Below are 19,320 nucleotides of genomic sequence, written 5' to 3' on the forward strand. Positions count from 1 at the left end.
CATACACTGCATCCTGCCCTTGGGGCTACCTAGGGCCTACCTTAGGGGTGTCTTACATTTAAGAAAAGGGAAGGTTTAGGCCTGGCAAGTGGGTACACTTGCCAAGTCGAATTTACAGTTAAAACCTGCACACAAAGACACTGCAGTGGCAGGTCTGAGACATGATTATAGAGCTACATATGTTGGTGGCACAACCAGTGCAGCAGGACCACTAGTAGCATTTGATTTACAGGCACTGGGCACCTCTACTGCACTGTACTAGGGACTAAGTAGTAAACCAAATATGCCAATCATGGATAAACCAATTAACCATACTGTTTGCACCAGAGAGCATACGAACTTTAGCACTGGTTAGCAGTGGTAAAGTGCTCAGAGTTTAAAAGCCAACAGCAACAGGTCAGAAAAAATAGGAGGCAGGAGGCAAAAAAGATTGGGGATGACCCTGCATAAACTCAAAAGTATAACAAAACCCAAGAAGTAAAAACTGAAGTATGATCTTCCAAGTTGACATTTTGTTTGCTGCAATGGATCAAAACCTAGAGCTAATCTTACAAGCTATAATTTGGCTGTAGGTTTAAGTTTGAAAAAAGATATGTGAAAAAAGTAGCATTGCCAAAGTAGACTGTTTTGGTCACAGTATATCCATGGATGGAGTCAAACCCCAAAAATGCCATATTGAAGCAATCTTCTGGGACCAGAACAGTTACCAGGGTGCAGCTAATGTCCTTTTTAAAGCTTCCAGAATTGTATGAAAAGTGTTTTAAATTTTTTTCCGCTACGTGAAAAATCAGTTATGTTTCGTAAAAAGAGCGCTAAGTTTTCAAGTGGAATGAGGCAGAGGAAAGCTTTCGAATTCCTGAAAAAGGAGATTGTTCATGTTCAGTGCCTTAAGGGGTTGTAAAAGACAGGAAGTGTTTGGTTACTGTGGATGCAACAAATGTGGATTCGGTGCAATTATGGCAGCGTGAGAAGCCGGAAGAATGTGTGGTGATGCATGACAAGATCTTTGAAGAACTTAGAGAGAAATTACTCTGTGATAAAGAAGTAGCTATTGTGTGTTTGGCAGTGCTGCATTTCTGATTGTGGAGGAGACAACTTTATTCTCCACTGAGGTCGCAAATCTTTGGTGCATATGTTGTCTCCACGTGGTGGTAGAGTGATGACTGCTAGACGTGCAATGATGGCTACGAATCTCTACGCACAACAATCTGAAGTAGTCTATGTGCCGTGGAAAAACAATCAAAAAGGGATTTTTATGTTCCATTTTGCTTTGCATCTTTAGAATTCAGTAGGAAAGGATGATGCAAGAGTGTTTTTTTTAATTAGTGGGATGAAGTTGCCAGAAGTTGCAATTGCAAAGGAGGAATCAGAACAAGCTGTGAACAGAAATTGTCCTTTCTAACTTTTGCGGGAGCATTGGAAGGATAGTTGGCCTGAAACTGGTTTTGAAATTTAAATCATTTTTCAAGACTCAATGTGAACTGTCATCGGAAGCTTGTATCCTTACAAAAGGTGATGAAGTAATACAGCTGTTTACTTTGAGTAACAAAATTGCCAATGTGGTCCATCACTGACACTTAGGAATGTCCAGTTCTATGCAGTGAGTATTTTTAGTTGCCAAAATTGGCTGAAAATATTCGTCACTGGATAAGGTAATGCATGCAGTCTAGTGGCATTGACAATTGAGTGAAGTCTTGTGCGGACAAATCAGTACATAGTGAACGTATGTAGTTATATTGACAAAAACTGGGGAATGATGGGATTGATGCCATAGACCCTTTCCATCCCCTGACAAAGAGGGAAATCTGCACTGTTGTGGGTTATTACTCTAGGGGCTAGATATGCAAGGGAGGCATTTCACTGCAGGGAGGCCGAAAAAAAATGGTGCAGTGAAATCTAAAAGTTTTCACTGCATCATTTTTTCCGTCATTTTTAATGCTTGCACACTGCCGGCGTTAAAGTGATGGGCCCATTAAAACCTATGGGCCTCTCTAGTGCTTTGCCGGACTAGCGCCATAATTAATGGTGCTAATCCAGCAAAGCACTACAATAGTGTCATAAACCCTGACGCTATTGCGGTAACGTGCGTCATGGTGCTCTGTATTGTAAATACAGTGCTACCATGGTGACTTAGGGGGACTAAGGGCAGCGTAAGAAAAGTGGCACATCAGGACTAATGCACCACTTTCTTGTAGATCTGGCCCTAAGTGCCTGAAAGTAAAGGAAGTTGAAAGTAGTAAAATGGATTCAGGTATTAGTTTGTTGGAGGATATTGTTTTATAGAGAGGGACTGACAGAATGTTTGATTTCTGAAAACAGACTGCAATTCACGAGGAAATAGTTTGCGAGTTTCTTGGCTTGGTGTGAGGTCCTGTTTGGCACTGTTGTGTTTGAACAAAAGGTGGGTCTTCCATAGATGATGTGTGTGTGTGAGCATGAGTTGTAAAGCTGAAGAGCATAGAAAAAGATAGAGCATTACATGGACGGTAGAAGAGGGAAATGGTTGTGATCTCTGCAGTCTGTGGGGGATTTGTTAGGATAAAATATCCTGGTGTTCAATGAAAACCTTACTTAATAAGGGTGAGTCTGGTAAGAGCTATATAGGTCCTGATTGGAGGTATTGAGGCAGGGGTGGTGTGATGTGGAATTTGAACAGTTTTTCTGTTACTATGGTAAAATAAAGACATGACTTCATCCAGTGCAAGTGTGTTTTCCAGTGCCTTTCTGGATTAATATATTGTTGGTCATTAAGACTATTCTGATTTCAATAGGGGAGACATGAGAGGTGTGTATACTGAGCAGCATAGTTTGGGTAGTAAGTTGTTGATGTGCAGTGTGAGAAATAAGATTGTTCCTGTGAAGTTCAAATATTTAATTCATTGTGTTGAGAGAGCGTAGCTTATATAATCTATACTAACTTGAAATGTTTATGAATTAATGTGTGACAATGCTGCAAAGAAACTGCAATAGTAATTTTGCTTAAACGTGCACCTGAAATGTGACCACGGGGAGTGGCCGCCAATGTATACGTGGACTAATAATGGTGACTAAAACATTTATGTATTACTATTAAATTGAATAGGTTTATACTAATTATTAATAATTGTATCATTGAATTTGTGCTGAAATCCTTATAGGCCTTAAGTTAGCATGAGCCGAAGTTTAGCTGCTTGGCTCTCATATTAAATGTATTTTTCTATCTTGCAGTGTGCTGACTCACAAGAGGACATGACCTTTTATTTTTCTTCAAACTAGAAGATGAATGTAACCATGCCAGATCCGTTCCCATGAATTTTTCCATTGCTTGTAGGATGATATTAAAACAAAATGAAACAGTGTAGATTAATGTAATGTACAAGGTCATTCAAACCGGTGAAGACAATGAAGCTACTGACCAAAAGATGTGCAAAGAATTACAGAAAGATTAAATCATACCAGACGTGCCACCTCTGAAGACGTCGAATAAGAGAACCAATCAAAGACTTGTGAAATAATATGGGGTCAAGAGTTAGGTGACCTAATGTGTTTTTTGATAGGTTAAAGATAGTGGGGTAATACAAATGTAATAAATTATCATAAAGGGACGCGTTAACAGTTCTGGTAGCAGAGCGACAGTTTGGCCCTTTGGGGCCCTAGGGCGAAGAATTATTGTTTAAATTGTTTTTCTGAAGATAATGCAAATTGAAGGTATGATGCGTTTCTAAATTCACCATGACTTTCCTGGGATCTCGGAGCCTGCCTAAGTGAGTTGGGGATGTTCTCGGCGTTTTAGTATGTGTGGTGTAGGATTTGCGCTTGCTCAGCTTATGCATTTTGCAGGTGATTTGTGAGGTTCGTTTGTATTTAGGCCAGGTAAATATTGTTTTAGTAGGAGTGGGCGTACTCCACAGTCTGAGAGTAGGGAAGTCAGCGTACTTCATATGAGTGTGGCGCTTTGTGCTCAAAGTTATCCACGTGGTTGGTTGTTCATGTACGGACCTGTCGTGGTCTAAGACTCCGGGGTATATTGACAAGTGTAGGAGACACTTGGGTTTATGTTGTAATTTGTGCGGTTTAATTAGGTCAATCGGGCGTGGTTGACAAGTCAAGTTTGAGTCGAATTGTATGTGTGAAACCTTCGATGGAGATGTGGCAAGTTCTAAAGTGCACTAGGACAAACCATTGACAAGTCGAGAGTAGGATTTGCGGGTCGAATTCTGCTTGCGTATGCGGGAACTGAGAAGGAGAGAGTAGCGGCCGAGGCTTCAAGTGAAATCTCTGTAAAGTTCTGAAGCAAATGTGTACCCTTCCTGTAGTAAACCGGCAAATTTGTGTTGTTGTTGTTGTTAAGCTGCTCGCAGTAATTTTGCATTAGTTTGGTGTGAATCCAGTGAGGGGCGGACAAGCCGCAAGACTTTGTCAGCTGCAGTGTGTGAGCGTGACGTCAGTGGTGCCGCGCTGAGATAGGTCAGTTGTCGAGAGGGGTCGCACACGGATTGGCTGCCGTCCGTGAGAGGCAATAGGTTGAGGAAAAGGTGGGTGAAGAATGTCCTGGGAATTAAAGTCACTTTCTGATTAAATACAAACAAAAAGAAAAGACGCAAAGATGAACTTTATCAAAGCTTTTAAGAGCGCTCTGAAAGGAGACGCATACATTATGGCGAGTGAAGGGGAGCCTACACCGCCTGAGGGTATTCCAGCTTATATAGTTATGGAGGAAAAAGGTGTTAAACCTTGTTTATGGATGAAACAGTGGCACAAATTGACGGAAAAAGAGGGATGTTTGGCGTTTCCGGAACACGGGACGTTCAATACGAGAGTTCTAGAGAATTTAAGGTGGATGTTAAGTGTACAAAAGCCACCTCCGAGGCCAGCTCAGTATGAGGCTTTAGCAATTTGGGATTTAATGGCTATTAAACAGAGACAAGAGAAGTTCCAAAGAAGAATAAAAAGGGCAGAAAATACTTTAGCGGAAGCTAGGTGGGATAATGAGAGCAAAATGTGGAGATGGGGAATAGTTGATGGACTCAAATTGTTCCCAGCAATAACACAGGGAGATGAGACGCAGGGGAAGAAAGCCACGTGTAAAACAGACAAGGACTCTAGTAAGCCTAAAGAGACTAAGAGATCTTGGGAAGAAGAAGAAGTATTCAGATAACGAAGAATTTCTAAATCAGTTATTGCATGATCGCCCGCCACCTTATGCGGTAAGCGACAATGTCCCGAGCACTAGTGCGGATCCTGGGAACCAGACGCAGGAGAAGGGAGTTACTGATACAGCACAGACTAGTGATACGGGTTCGATACAGAATGGTGTCAGTGTACACATTGCATCAGACATGCAGATACAGTTGCAACCTCCACCGCAGGTACAGAGAATCTATCCAGATGTCCCAGTACTAGAGACTACTACAAATCTGATAGTGCCGCCAGACCCGATATATACAAAATCGAGGTTAGTACAGATTGAGCCAACTCCACAATTGCTGCCCCAGCCGCAGCCACAACTGATACCAGCGTATAATCCAGCAGCAGGACCTCCATTAATACCTGCACCAGCTTCAGAGAATTAGACCTTTGGAGTCGCTGCTCCACAAGGTTTGGGACCAGGTCAGAGACTAGCTGCCATATCATTGCCAATTACTGTTGGTCCACCGGTGTCATTGTATGCACAAAGTAAGCCTGGTATATGTGATCAGGGAGTAATGACCCAAGATGCAATAAGAGGAGGGTCCATAGGAACTCCCCAGTTAATGGCCCCAGGTGAGCAAGCGGTCGAAAGTCCAAGGTCTTTGCTAGACCTTAACCTGGCTGAAGCACGGTTGGAGGCAATGAGGCAGGTAGGGCTAGGAGTGCTAACCCCACAGACAATAAGTACGAATGCTTCACAGTCGCCAATGATGCATGCAGGGAACATTTCACTGCAAGGTTTTACGGTACAACAGTTAGATGAGTGGTTAGAGAAGACCAATGCTTCACAAAAGACTACAGTAACTGCAGTAGAACCGGAAAGGTTGGGGAGAGATGAGTACCTGAACTTTGTGAGACTGGGTGTGGAAGCTGCTGAATTAGTGGAAGGAACAATGGGGGTAAACATATTAGAGTCATACACCGAAGCAGAATTGAGATATCTGTGCCCTAAAATCACTAAAGAAGTAGGTAAGGCACATCAGAGATTAGCGAATCTAGCAGACAAATACAATATTGATATTGAGAATACTAAACATCTGAAAAGAAGCTACAGATTAGACTTTGACTCAAAGGACTTCGAGTACATGAGGTCTGCCGGGATGAAAGCTCATCTAAAAGAAATACTGCAAAGTGCTCAGATCTGGGGAGCCTTAGAAAAGTGGGAAGGCAGATGGGCAAAGAAAAGAGACAAGGAGAAAAGTGATAGTCCGGGATCAAGTAAAGCTAAAGCTTCACCAGATACGGAATCAGTAAAGATGTTACCCATGAGAGAAACAGCTGGTGGGGTTCTAATTCATGTACCATGGTCCAGGGGAGACATCCTATCTTTCACAAATGATTATCCCAGGTTGAGGGAGAAGCCGATAGAGTGGTATCAGCAAACAGATAGGTTTATGAAGCTTGCAAAGTGTCTCTGGGAAGACTTGAATACCTTGTGTGAGATCATTGTTCCGCCCGACTTATGGCTTCAGTGCAAGAGAGGGGTAGACTGGCCGACACAGGAGCCGGCAAGGGATATGGTGACCGGAGCACCCTCTGAGGAGGTGATGAAGTATTATCACAAGGTAATTGAGTTTTTGAAGCAGAAGGTGTCGCCGAAAGTGACTGATTTGCAGAAAATCGACCGGACCTCACAGGAGGTTAAGGAATCGATACATGCTTACTATGAGAGGTTGTTGAAGGCATTCAAACATTACAGTGGTACTGAGACTATAGAGCCGAAAGACATAGACCATCTTGTGTTCAGATTTGTTGAAGGGCGGAGGCCAGAGGTTAGCCAGATGATTAAGAATCAGTTGATCTGTTGGCAAGCAAAGCCGATTGATGAGGTGCTGCAGTACGTGAAATACTGTAGTGACGAGATTGAGCTAAAGCAGAGAAAACTGAAGGAGAAAGTGATGGTGATGCAGATAAGGGCAGCACAGGCAGGTCTGCAGGGAAATGGAATTCAGCAGATGATACAGCAGCAACCGCAAGGGAATGGTGTGATTCAGGCACAACCGAGAGGTCGAGGTCGAGGTTTTGTGAATCGCGGCCCAGATTTGAACACTGTGGTGATTCAAAATGATGTGCAAGGAATGAAAAAGATGTCTCCATGTCACGCGTGCGGGGGCGTGGGGCATTGGAAGCGGGAATGCCCAAATGTGGTACATGATGGTGTTGCTCAACAAAGCACTAATGTCGGTACATTACAAAATGTGAGAGGTCCAAAACTGAGAAGCTACAGCCCATGCAGCAAATGCAAATGCCGCGTGTTCAACCAGCGCAAATGCAGCAAGTACAACAGCAGGTTCCCATTGTACCTAGACAGCAAATGCAATTACCATTAGCTCCAATGGGACAGCAACAGGTGATGCTTCCTCAGCAGGTCACAGGTCAAGTGATGAGCCAAAATAACACAGTACATCAATTCCCATTGCATGGTGAAGATGGAATGAATGAGGAATGGTCGGATGACAGTTCAGACAGTGAAGAGTGCAGACTTGCAGCGTCCCTAGAAGTAGATCAGAGGGGACCCTATGTAGAGGGAAAGGTAATGGGTCACAAGGTTTCATTCTTGGTTGATACCGGAGCTACACGCTCTACAGTCAGAAGTGCAGAAGTTCCCAAATTACCACTTTCAGGGCGTACCTTAAGAGTGGTCGGAGTAGCAAATCAGTACCTGACAAATCCGATTACAGAGCCAGTGCAAGTTGAGATTGGCAACTTCCAGGGACTGCATAAGTTTGTAGTCTGCGATTCAAGTCCTGTTTCCCTACTGGGAAGAGAATTACTGTGCAAAACGAAATGCTCGATTACCTGTTCCAATGATGGAATTGAGGTGCAGACAAACAGTGATGATGAAGGGGATGATGGTCAGTTCTAAGAGTTAGAAGCAGAAACCGCGAATGAAGATTACCCTTTGATAACCTTATTCCTGATGCTTACAGTAACTGACTTAGCAGCTGAGTTACAGGGAACAGAGAAAGTGTGGGATTTGACAGGAAAGGAAGTGGGACTGATAAAAGGAGTAGAACCAGTTAAAGTACAAGTAAAGCCAAATGCAGTGTTTCCCCTGGTGCCGCAGTACCACATGGCACAAGATGTCCTTATCCAGGTGTCGCAAATAATTGCAGACTTTGTATAACAAGGAGTCCTGAAGGAAGTATTAAGCAGCCCATGTAATTCACCGATAATGGGTCTGAAAAAGCCTTGTGGGAAGGTTCGAATTGTGCAGGACTTGAGGAAAATAAACAAGATTGTGGTAAAATGTTGCCCCATAGTGCCAAACCCAGCAGTGATCATGTTTCAGGTTCCGTGTGATGCTGAATGGTTCACTGTTGTAGACTTGTCACAAGCTTTCTTTTCGGTGCCTCTTCTTGAGGACAGCCAGTTTTCATTCAGTTTCAAATTCCTGGACAAGGTGTATAGTTGGTGCAGAATTCCTCAAGGGTTTTCTGAGTCACTGTCCATCTTCAATCAGATATTGAAAAAGGACCTGGAATCCTTAGTACTGCCTTTCAGTTCGACTCTAGTACAGTACATTGACGACTTACTGATTGCGTCCAGGACAAAAGATGACTGTAAGAATGACACAATTGCCTTGCTGAATCATTTGGGAAAGAACGGACATAAAGTGTCGCCAAAGAAGCTGCAGTACTGTCAGAAAGAGGTGAAATACTTAGGACACTTGATTGAGAGAGGGTCCAGGAGAATATCGAAGGAAAGAGTGACAGCTATTCTGCAAATGTACCCCCCGACAACAAAGAGAGATGTCAGGATGTTTTGGGGAATGGTGGGCTACTGTCGCCAGTGGATACCCAACTTCTCAATTATTTCTAAACGATTGATAAAACTGACAGGCAAAGAGATTAAGGATGAACCATATACCATAACCCTATCCAAAGAAGAGCTTGAGTCATTCATGGAATTGAGAGAGTGCATGTGCAGGGCGCCAGCTTTGGGTATGCCTGATTATACGAAACCTTTTCTACTGTTTTGTCATGAACGTGATGCTTGTTCTTTGTCTGTCTTAACACAGGTCCATGGAGGTGCAAACCACCCTATAGCATATTTTTCAGCTACCTTGGACCCAGTCACAGCAGCCTTACCGGGTAAGCAGTAAGCAGCAGTTGGTCAAAGCCTCACGCAGTGTGAAGGCATAGTGATGGGACATCTCTTGACAGTAATGGTTCCACTTTCAGTTGAAATTCTGTTGACTCGAACTAAAACCCAGCACATGACAAATGCCCGACTCACACGATATGAGACAATTATTTTGGGGTCGCCTAATGTCTCACTAAAGCGATGTACTGTATTAAACCCGGCAACTCTACTTCCTGTTTAAAGTACTGAGATTAATAATGAAGAGGAAGTGGAGCATGATTGTCTCGAGGTAACCGAACTATGTACCAAGCCTCGACCTGACTTTCAAGATACGCAGTTAAAGGAAAATGACTGTATTATGTTTGTTTATGGATCCTGTTTGAGAGACTCAGGGGCATATTTATACTCCGTTTGCGCCGAATTTGCGTCGTTTTTTTCGACGCAAATTCGACGCAAAACTAACTCCATATTTATACTTTGGCGTTAGACGCGTCTAGCGCCAAAGTTCATGGAGTTAGCGTCATTTTTTTGCGTGAACACCTTCCTTGCGTTAATGATATGCAAGGTAGGCGTTCCCGTCTTAAAAAATTACTCCGATGCATATGCGTCGGATTTATACTCCCAGGCAAAAATGACGCCCGGGAGTGGGCAGGTCTAAAAAACCCGCATTAGCGCCGGATTTTAGCGCCTGGGTCTGGGCAGGCGTTAAGGGACCTGTGGGCTCAGAATGAGCCCAGAGGTGCCCTCCCCTGCCTCCAGGGACACCCCCTGCCACCCTTACCCACCCCAGGAGGACACCCAAGGATGGAGGGACCCACCCCAGGGACATTAAGGTAAGTCCAGGTAAGTATATATATATTTTTTTTTTGTGGCATATGGGGGCCTGATTTGTGCCCCCCTACATGCCACTATGTCCAATGACCATGCCCAGGGGACAGAAGTCCGCTGGGCATGGCCATTGGGCAAGGGGGCATGACTCCTGTCTTTGCTAAGACAGGAGTAATTTCAATGGGGGATGGGCGTCGTAAAAAAATGGCGCTAATCGGATTGTGGCGATTTTTTTGCCTCAGCCTGACTTGCACCATTTGTGGACGCCCACACGCCATTTTCCCCCTACGCCGGCGCTGCCTGATGTACGTCGTTTTTTTTAACGCACACCAGACAGCGCCGGCGGCTAACGCCGGCTAACGTCATTCAATAAATACGGCGCCCGCATGGCGCTTCAGAATGGCGTTAGCCGGCGCTAATTTTTTGGACGTAAAACTGCGTTGGCGCAGTTTTGCGTCAAAAAGTATAAATATGGGCCTCAGTCGGAATGCTGAGAGCTGGTTATGCTGTGTGTACCATAGCTGGTATTATTGAAACTTCCTGGCTCGAAAGAGGGTATTCCGAACAAGTGGCAGAATTAATTGCCCTCACTAAGGCATGCCACGCAGCTCAAAATCTGAGAGTCACAATCTATACTGACAGCAGATACGGATTGGGAATTGTACATGATTTTGGCCAATTGTGGTAACAGAGAGGTTTCATGACCTCTTCTGGTTCTACTGTGAAAAATGGTGAACAAATTAAAGATTTGTTACATGCGATTCAGTTACCTCTTGAAATTGCAGTGGTGAAATGCAATGCTAATGTTAAGTCACAAGACTTTGTATCCATGGGAAATGGCTATGCAGATCAAGTCGCAAGGTTTTGTGCATTGAACTGTATATCGTTCAAGGATCAGTGGGAGTTGTCACCGCAAACTGAAAATGACACGTGTTTAAACCTTGCATTAAGGGTGGTTGATACACTAGATGAGCTAAAAACTCTACAGGCTCGTGCTAGCAGGGAGGAGAAACGTTCCTGGCAGATAATGCAATGTGTACAAAGAGCTGATGACCTATGGGTCTCAGAGGAGGGGAAACTGATTTTGCCAAATAGTCTTCTGTCACAATTTGCAAGACTTTATCATGGACAGGCACATCTTGGGAGAGATGCAATGATCAGTTCATTCAAGATTGACTGGTTTAACCCAAAATTCAGACACGCCGCGGAGGTTACTTGTCACAGGTGCATCATCTGTCAACAGATGAATACAGGAAAATGGACTGTGGTAACTTTGAGCCAAATAGGGAGAGCTGGCGGTCCATTTAGCAAGATGCAAATGGATTTCATTGAGATGCCTGTTTGTGGAGGATTGAAATACGTGTTGGTGATTGTGTGTGTTTTCAGCCACTGGATTGAAGCTTACCCCACACGTAGAAATGACAGTCTCACAGTTGCAAAGCTGCTGCTTAGGGAACTAATACCCAGGTTCGGGTTTCCATCTCTATAGAATCAGATAGGGGCAGACACTTCGACAATGAGGTGATTAAGCTCTTGTGTGCTGCGTTAGACATCGAACAGAACCTGCATTGTAGCTACCGCCCTGAAGCATCAGGATTAGTGGAACAGATGAATGGTACCTTGAAGTCGAGAATGGCAAAAATGTGCGCAGCTAACAATATGAAATGGCCAGATGCATTGCCCTTAGTGCTGATGTCGATGAGGAACAACCCTGATAAGAAGACAGGACTATCACCCCATGAGATCCTTATGGGTAGAGCTATGAGGCTGCCCGCAGTACCTGCAAATGCTCTTGTGAATATCACAGATGATATGGTGTTGGACTACTGCAAAGGTTTGGCTGATGTGGTTCGCTCTTTTTCCCACCAGGTGGAAGCCAACACATTGCCACCGATCAGTGATCTAGGTCACAACCTGCAAGCCAGTGACTGGGTGGTTGTCAAGAAGCACGTGAGAAAGTCGTGTTTGGAGCCGCGCTGGAAGGGGCCATATCAAGTAATACTGACAACAACCACTGCTGTGAAATGTGCAGGCGTTCCAAACTGGGTACATGCCAGTCACACAAAGAAGGTAACATGTCCGACTGATGAGGAACTTGAAGCCTCCGACTCAGCAAAACCAGAGAAGGAAGTCTCAGGGTCAGACAATAGCCAAGGGGGAACTGAGACTGTAGGAGAGCCCACTGAGAACAGCCTAGTCCCTCATACAGTAAACGAGTTCGAGAGAGGTGACAGTGTGCCTATCTCAGTAGAGGAAGCAGGAGAACTTAATCAAGGAGAGGTTCTCCCAGAAGCAGACGGATACGGATTAGAGCTTGAACCTGTTACAGATCCACAAGAAGAAGAAGGGGAAATAGTAGAGAGAGATCAAAGCACACAGGCATCCCCTGAGCCAGTTGCAGGTCCATCAAGAGAAAACACCATAGCACAAGAGGAGGGTGCTGTTCAGCGTCCTGAAAGGACAAGCAGGAAAAAGACGCACAAGAGAGATAACTGGCCAGAGAGACAGGCTGTGAAAGAAAAGGTCGTACCAGGTGAAACAATAACAGAAGAAACTGATACATCCCGGGTGGAGGATCTAAGTGAAGGAGAATTGCAAGGCTAACGCAGATTGAAAAGAAAAAGAACTGCAAATAGAAGGTACGCAGGTCCTGAATGGGCGTATGCAACGACATCTGAATGGCAACAAGAATTCTTAGCATTCTGTTTTGATCGAGAAGTACCAGGTCAATACTGCGGTACCTGAATTCAATCAGAGAAAAACTGAAATTGAAAAGGAAAATAGAAAGCTGAAAAGCTAAGAAAGAGACTTATAAATTATCAGATGTGACACTGATAACCTGAATTGACTTTGAAACCCGATTATGACAAGCTGCTAACCTGATTTGACAAAAGGGTCCTGGAGTGAGTGAAACGCTGTAAATATCCGCAGAAAGAAAGAGACTTTGCATTGAAAAAAAAAGAGAAAAAAGAGTTTTATATCGTCCTCAAGTTAATTGTTTGCTTTGAGTTATTTTTCTATCTGATTCTTTACAGACCATGGCTTATAATAGTGGTAGTAACAAAAAGGGTAAAGTGTGTGGTTGGTTAAGCCTTATATTAGGTATTGTGTGTGCAATAATAATTGTAGGTGTGATTGTGGGAATGCCTGAGACTACAACACTAACACCGTGGGAAAAGTTTGAGCAAGATACAAAACACTTGCATGAGGGAACTAACTCAAAAGGGGAACTCTCCACAAACGTCTTCTATCGCTTGCTGAATGAGTATGTTGAGACCATGAATGCGAAAAACTGTTATGTGTGCACAAAGATTCCTTCATCAGTACAAGAAGGGGTCACTTACCATAGCCTTCCACTAACCTACGGGATAAGTTGTAGTTTGCTACTAACCAGATTCTATAATCAAGAGCATGTGCAATACTTCTATTCAAATTTGGATGTGGTGTTCTCTTTTGTGCCAGTGATAGAGTTTCTGATCAAATTCGCTAAGGTGCATAGTATAAAGATAGTTAGAGGTTTCTTTAAACTGACACTTACATTTGGGACAGCTTATGCACACCGCAACAATCTGACTTGCTTATTGACACCTGTAGAAAAAAGCTTCTTAGATCACACTGATGATAGACGCAAAGCATTGAAGGAAAGATTAGAAAGGGGGTTAGAAAGACGCACATATGCCAATGATTATGCTTACACTGCAATAAAGACGCAAGGCAAACTAGCTATAGATGCATTACATGTGGGAAGGCTTTGTATATATAGGCCAAAATCTGAACATGACACTTTATTTGTGGGAACGAGTGAATGCAGGCATGTGTTTTTGTTTCAGAGTAAATGGACATTCATGTTAAATGGACAGGATCCAGCGATCCCTGGGATCTATTATATCTGTGGACTTAATGCTTATTACCGTCTCCCTAAGGGATGGTATGGGACATATTATTTGGGAATAGTTTTCCCAAAGATTGATGATTTAAAGCAAATACCTAAAACTTCTGAATTACAACATGTTAGACAAAAACAAGAGTCAGCGGCTGCCATAATTCCTTCAGTAGGGGTTATCTTAAACTCCATAAAGATTCAAAAGTTGTCTGCTATTGTGGATAACATGCTGACAAATTTTACAGGGGCTCTACTCCTGATGGATACTGAACTTGCTGCGGAAAGAGCTATGACTCTTCAAAATCGTCTTGCTTTAGACATTCTTTTAACAAAGAGCGGCGGAGTTTGTAAAATGCTCAACAAGCGTCATTGTTGCTCATATATACCTGACAATAGTAAAAAGATTAGAGGTATGCTTACTAACCTAAATAAAGATAGTGCAGATTTAAAGGATTTGAAGGAACCTGGAGTGTGGGAGAAAGTGGGAAAAGGAATTGCCAGAGTAGGGAGGTTTACCAATATTTGGAATGGGGTACTTGCAAAAATATTAGGGGGTCTACTAATTGTCCTGGCCTGTTCATTAGGATTATGGGGAGCATGCAAAATTAATGATAACATTAAAAGAAACTGGACAAAAAGGAATAAGAGGAATGAAGAAAGTGAAAGGGAGAAAATGTTTAATGAAATTTGGGAAAGTTCACACAAAGGACAAGATGTTGAAATGCGCATTATGCGCAAGGTGAAAAATTAAGTGAAAGGTTACAGGGAAAAGGTTTGTGTGATGACGAACGTCATCAGAGGAGGGACTGAGAGAGCGTAGTTTATATAATCTATACTAACTTGAAATGTTTATGAATTAATGAGTGAAAATGCTGCATAGAAACTGCAATAGTAATTTTGCTTAAACGTGCACCTGAAATGTGACCACGGGGAGTGGCCGCCAATGTATACGTGGACTAATAATGGTGACTAAAATGTTTATGTATTACTATTAAATTGAATAAGTTTACTAATTATTAATAATTGTATCATTGAATTTGTGCTGAAATCCTTATAGGCCTTAAGTTAGCATGAGCCGAAGTTTAGCTGCTTGGCTCTCATATTAAATGTATTTTTCTATCTTACAGTGTGCTGACTCACAAAAGGACATGACCTATTATTTTTCTTCAAACTAGAAGACGAATGTAACCATGCTAGATCCGATCCCAGGGATTTTTCCATTGCTTGTAGGATGATATTAAAACAAAATGAAACAGTGTAGATTAATGTAATGTACAAGGTCATTCAAACCGATGAAGATAATAAAGCTACTGACCAAAAGATGTGCAAAGAATTACAGAAAGATGAAATCATACCGGACGTGCCACCCCTGAAGACTACGAATAAGAGAACCAATCAAAGACTTGTGAAATAATATGGGGTGAAGAGTTAGGTGACCTAATGTGTTTTTTGATAGGTTAAAGATAGTGGGGTATAACAAATGTCCAATAGAATTTTGGGGGAATGTACAAAGAAAAAGGGATAAAAGCCCATGACACGGGGAGCCATTTAGGTGGTGGGTTAGGGAATGCTATTGATTTTGTCCAGAAACTTTGTCACTCTGTTTGGTGACTTGTTGGTTTACTTAAAACCATCCTCGCCCTTAGATTTGTCCATATTACACTTTACCTCCTTATGAGGGAAATGCCCATTTTTGCCCCAAAGCTGAGTCCTGACTGATGGCGATTTGACTGATGTCCTGAAGACGAAGACTGAGCCTGTGCGCTGAACCTAAACTGTGGAGGGTAATTATGACAATGCAATTGTGATTTGTCTGTTTGCTTTTCCTTTCTAGGTACCAACTGCTTTCTTTTGACAGAGACCATAGTTAGGTGTTTTTCCAAATTGGTGTTCTAAATCGTTTTGCATGAAGCCCAACATGCTAATGCTAATCAGTGGTTAGGACAGGTGTTCACTAAACTGACGCAAATAGACAAACGACTGAAGTTATGCTTTCTTGAACTGATGCGTTATTGACACTCTGCTAAATTGATCTATGTTCACGCCGTGTTATGATTCTCGCCTTAAAGAAATCTTATCAAAGTTGCCATATTGTGACTATGCTATTATGTTTCTTGGTGTTGAGATTAACGCATCTGCTCTTAGACTTGTAATCAATAGGGAATAAAACTTATAAAATTCTACTAAACTGGTGTGGTTATTCATGGCTGCAAGGTCATGGTAGAGTTTTGAATTGACTAATGATCTTGAAATGCATTGTTATGATAAATATTGATGACATTAGTGACGTATTGATTGACATGTTGATTAGCTATCTCGTCCTAAGGTTTCTCTCAACTGGGTCAAAAGATTCATTGGCCTAAAACGAGTCCTGGTGTGTAATAAATTATCATAAAGGGACGCGTTAACAGTGTCCTAGCTGTGTGGCTGCTTTTTCTGTGTTTTGTAGGTGGTTTCCGATTATTTGTCTTGGTAAATGTGAGTCTGTGTATTGTGTAGTGCTGGGGTCTCATCATAGGATTCTTTCTGGAGAGGTGATATTCTTTGTGTGTGTCAATTTGTGTACTGTGTTGCACTGTGATGTTTTCCCATCAACATGGTTCTGTCTAGGCAAGATGTTTTTCAGTAATTAATTTATAGTAGGAAGTTGTGTGGCACCTGCATTAGGGCTTGGAATACGGATTATGGAATGTATAGATAGGAACGTGTTTTTTATATGATGTGTTTGAAGGTTGGTCTGGGGAACGCTCGGTATTGACATGATACTCTTCTCGTAGACATCCTTTCTTCCCTGCCATGCTCACTTCACAAATGTGGCTTCTGCATGTTTGAGGGTAATATCTATCAGGCATACGCACCTGGACTCTACAACAAAAATATTAACATCAATCTTTAATCGTGGTACAAAAATGAGGGCACTGTCCAGAAAAACATATTTTGCCTGATCTCCACAGATTAAAGTACTTCACATCCGAAGCATTGTATACAAAGCTATCTCATAATAAAACCTGTTCTTTGAAGTAAACTAATTAAATTAGATTACACTAAGTAATTCCATGGGCATTCAAGTACTTAAAAGGGGAACGTAGCTTCCAGGAAAAAGAGCAGCTGAAGTTTAAGTAGGGGAAGTAAAGAACCAGGAGCCATATTTATACTTTTTGACACACAACTGCGCCGACGCAGTTGTGCTTCAAAAACTTTACCGCCGGCTAACGCCATTCCTACGCGCCATGCGGGCGCCTTATTTAAGGAATGACGTTAGCCGGCGCTGCGGATTGGTCTGAGTCCAAAAAAATGACTCAAACCAGGCAGCGCAGGCATAGGGTAAAATGGAGTTGTGCGTCGAAAAATGGTGCAAGTCAGGTCTGAGGCAAAAATCATGCCTCAAACCGGACTTGCGCCATTTTTTGAAGCACAAGCCCCATTGAAATGACTCCTGTCTTAGCAAAGACAGGAGTCATGCCCCCTTGCCCAATGACCATGCCCAGGGGACTTCTGTCCCCTGGGCATGGTCATTGGGCACAGTGGCATGTAGGGGGGCCCAAATTAGGCCCCCCATGCCACTTTAAAAAAATAATAAAAATGACTTACCTCAACCTACCTGTACCTACCTGGGATGGGTCCCCCCATCCATGGGTGTCCTCCAGGGGTGGGCGAGGATGGCAGGGGATGGCCCTGGGGGCAGGGAAGGGCACCTCGGACTCCTTCCGAGCCCACAGGTCCCTTAACGCCTGCCCTGACCCAGGTGTTAAAAAACGGCGCACATCAGGCTGTGCACCATTTTTTAAGGCCACCCCCTCCTGTGCATCAAAATGACACTGGGGTGTAAATAAGGCGCACAGGCCTTAAAGTAATTTTTGGGAAGGGAACCCCTACCTTGCATATCATTAACGCAAGGCAGTTTCCCGCATCCAAAAAATGACGTACATGGTGGAATTTTGACGTCCGCGGGGTCGGGCGTCAGAGTTTAAACATGGGGCAAGGTTTGTGCCGAATGTGCGACAAAATGCTTGACGCACATTCGGCGCAAACAGAGTATAAATATGCCCCTAGGTTTTCAATACTTTCCTGAAAAACAAATCATGGTTTGTCCAGTGCAAATGCAGAAAAAAATTGTCTCAGTGCTTTTCTGTCCAGTATGAAAAAGCACTCCCTCACAGTCTTATGAGCCTTACATGAGACACTACTAAAACAACAGTAGCAAATGACCTCATCTGTTTAAATGGCATAGAAAATGCAAACGCAGAAAAAGAGTTACCACATTTTGGACAGCTTTGTGACCTCTAGGCAAGCAATTTAACAAGATTTATTTTTAAGTAGGCAACCAGCAGAGCTTTCCCGGATGGTATGAAGTGCGTTACCACCTGGGAAGTTCTAGAATGAGCCTTGCAGCAAAGCTATATATTCCCTGCAAATCAACGAAGCAGGTACTATAGTGACATCACGAGGATAGCATTGCAGTAAACCAGAATGGATAAAATAATCAACTTTACAACCGTTTTAGTGAACAGAATAGGATAAGAAGGGAGGCTTTTGCAAAGATCTCTGACTTCCAAAAAGCAAAAACAAATTTTCGCCATGTAAAGTTTGAGGACAGTGAAGAAATAAATATAACACCTGGATGACTGTGCTGATAAACCGAAACGGGCTCTCCCATTGATTGAGACCTCCATGTACTCGACTCGGCTTGTTTGCGTAGGTGGCTGTCAAACATCCCGCCAGAACTGACAACTGACCTTAGTAAAACTGTTGCATGGAAGGATCATTCAAAGACCTATCGGGTGAGTGCCATCAATATAACACAATACAATGTGCACAAACGTGACACTGAAAGCCAAATGACCGAATCGGTTTACTCGAAGGGACCAGAAGACATTAAAATCGGGAAGCTGACGGAGGAGCGGCCTCAGACTAATTATGTGCTTCTTTTAAAACGAATGAAATCAGGTGGAGCCTTTAAAAGAGTTCAGCCCAATAATCATGTTAAGACGAGTCTAATATCTGGAGTTTGAATTTAAGCTCTATCGCTCATATGCTGCATTTCCAGCTGCCTGGATAGTTACATGTGCCATTTTCCCTGTACGAAAAAAAGATCCTACTGTGAACAGAAATGGCAATTTTCCTTTTGATTTTGTTCTAAGAAATATCAATCTAGCAGAAAACATCTGTGTTCGGAATCACTTACACTGATTCAACTTCAAACTACTGTCCAGCATTCACAAGCCGATGTATAAGGGCTCGTCTGCCTACTGAGATAGTAACTAGTAAACTGAAGACAGGGTGAACAGCTAGCACTGTCCTTCTTCTGATTTCTTTCTGCTCAAAATATAGGAATAGGTGGATCGATATTTTTC

Source organism: Pleurodeles waltl, chromosome 4_1, assembly GCF_031143425.1.
Source record: "Pleurodeles waltl isolate 20211129_DDA chromosome 4_1, aPleWal1.hap1.20221129, whole genome shotgun sequence".
NCBI lineage: Eukaryota > Metazoa > Chordata > Amphibia > Caudata > Salamandridae > Pleurodeles > Pleurodeles waltl.